This window comes from Dicentrarchus labrax, unplaced genomic scaffold (genome assembly GCF_905237075.1).
Source record: "Dicentrarchus labrax unplaced genomic scaffold, dlabrax2021, whole genome shotgun sequence".
Taxonomy (NCBI): Eukaryota; Metazoa; Chordata; class Actinopteri; family Moronidae; genus Dicentrarchus; species Dicentrarchus labrax.
This window is the reverse complement of record NW_026136718.1, coordinates 19,518,103-19,520,576: the sequence shown is the minus strand read 5'-3', so window position 1 is coordinate 19,520,576 and position 2,474 is coordinate 19,518,103. Positions and strand designations below refer to the sequence as shown.

The 2,474-nt window shown below is 42.7% G+C and overlaps 1 long non-coding RNA gene across 1 annotated transcript; it reads right to left on the bottom strand.

Moving 5' to 3' along the window:
* Window positions 1-559: 559 nt before the first annotated feature.
* LOC127350338 (uncharacterized) lies at window positions 560-2,191 on the bottom strand. The gene is made up of 2 exons (XR_007880548.1): window positions 2,053-2,191; window positions 560-989 (listed from the first exon to the last, which is right to left on the bottom strand). It is a non-coding gene; the product is annotated as an uncharacterized LOC127350338 (long non-coding RNA).
* Window positions 2,192-2,474: the final 283 nt, after the last annotated feature.

The following is a 2,474-nucleotide window of genomic DNA, read 5'->3' as shown; positions in this document are numbered from 1 at the left end:
CGTCCCGCCCTCTTTCAAACCCCACAGCTCCATTTCTGACTCAAGCCCAAGCCGAGATGACCCTGATGACATCTTGAGGGAGTGTCCCTTTAATTTAGTTCAGTTTGTTGTGATTTGTTCTAATTTTGACATCGTATTGATCAAAAAAACTGAATGTGATTCAAATGTGTAAAAAAAATAAACATGATTAAACTTTATTTTTATATTGTATATACTGCAAGTTGAATGTACACCGAAGAATATGAGCTGGTCACATATTTTGAAAAGCTCCAATTATTTAATTGTATCACTAACTATATGACAACACTTGGTGTTTTTTTAAGTTTCTTGCCTTGAAAAAGACCAAGTGTGCTCAAATAAAAGAATTAGAAAAGAGCGTGACATCCAAGATAACAACTTTTTGAGGCTGGATTCATGCCACATGTTTGAGGTGAAAGGTAAACACTGTTAGTCTATCTGATAAAGTAATACATGTTTGACGTCAAAGGTTAAGGGCAATAATAGTGATGATATGTAATACACTCTAATTTCAAGTAAGAGAGACCACACCTTGCTGAAGTATAGCTTTCACTGGTGTTTATTTACACTGGGTCAGGGTAACAAAGGAACTAATGTGAGAAATTTAGAAGAAAACCAAGATTACATGTCATTATTTGGGCAACCTATAAGAATTTTGGGAGGAACCCAGAGATAAAGAAGTTCTGCTTTTCCTCATTCTCTCGCTTTGTTCTCTTTTGGGTGGCCTTTCTTTCACTCAGGCAAGCAATGTAGCTCCAAAGCCAGGAACCACTAAGCCATCTCTGGCCACACTGACTTTCTTTACCCTCAAGTGTGTGTTAAACTCTTGTTGCTCTGTTCCAGTCTGCAGAGTGCAGTCCTTCCCCATTAAAAACCTTCATGTTATGCAACAGCTCCAGCAGTAAGGGTCCACGTCAGACGTGCAGGCATCCAGTACCCCTGTTCGGTCTCTGCTCCGCCCCGACATTGGCCTGCACGGGAAGGAAAAACACAATAAGTTGCAGTCCAGACCAACAGAGGAATTCCCCCAGCCCCTGCCTTTGTGAGGCCAAATTATAATTAATCACAGGTTGTATTATCCAGTGCAGAGCGAATGGATGCCTTTCTCGGCCCATTTCTCGACACCTGCATCGGGAGGCGTCCCCGGAGCCTGCATGTATGTGTGTATGTTATGTTTGTATATGTGTGTGTGTGGTTGGAGGAACTTCTCCAGGGCCAGTAAAAAAAGAGAAACACACAACCCCAAAACAACTAAACACAAGGCAGCAGTGAAACCTCCGCCCAACAATCCTTATGAGTCAGCCTTGACTCGCAGTGGCCGCTTGATCCGCCTCTTCTCTTCTCCTTCGCTCTCAGTCCATCTCTGCTCTCCTCCTTCTTGACATCTTGACTTGCAGTCGGGAAATGGCACTTTTAAATGCATTATAAAGCACTGGGTTCCTGAAGGGTGGGCCTCTTTGTGTCACTGATTGGGTCAACAGGTTGGAGGATGTTCATGGGTTTGCATGTAAGAGGGAGTGGGGGGGACAATGGGGAGGACACGCTCATCTGGCAAAATCATTGAGGCTAATCCAGTTTTACATGTAAGTGTGAAATTTACACCAGAAACTGCCGTAAGACATTAATCAATTAATCGTTCAGCCGTTGTTAATATGACACATATATTCAACCCCTGAAACCTGCGTCTCAAAATCGATGAATCATCCACAAACAAACAGGTTTTGTTTAGTTGCTAGGTTTGAATAATGCTTAGCTTAAGGTAATTATTTCTTAATTGTAAAAACGACACATCTCAGCGAAGGCCAAAGGAAACAATGAACATGTAGGAAATTGTTTACAAGAGTTAAAAAAAAATCCATCCGCACAGCCCAGCCTTGATAAACATCTAGTGCTGCTGAAAGATTTTTGAAGCTGTAAGCCCCTGCTTACATAACTTCAAGCACTGTTATCCCAAATATGAACCTGTCTGTCTGTTATTATGACTGTCTGTGTGCTATTCTGTCTGTCTGTCTGTCTGTCTGCATGCCTACCTACCAGCTGTTATGTCTGTCCGCCTGCCTTCCTGTCTGTTTGTCTGTTTTGATTTGCGTCATTCCACTTGGTCACCAAGTTCATCTGTGCCATTCCCAAACACCCAGCACCCTCCCCAACCGCCTCAACCCCCTTCGCTTCGCTTCATCCATCTGACACCCAGCGGCTACTGCGGGCCTCTGCTGTGATGAAGAAAGACTCTCTGCTCTTCAGAGCTCCCATAATTAGAGACAAAGAAAGAAAGAAAGCTTTGGCACTCGTCGCTTTCGTCCGCCTCCTCTGCAGATACAGGTTGCAGCTACACATGAAAGAAATAATAATAAAATCCATCTCCTATATCTTTCTTTCTAGGCCGCCTCGTAAAAATGTTCAAAGTGATTGCAAACTTTAAAAACACTATTCCACATATTTCAGTTGACAACACA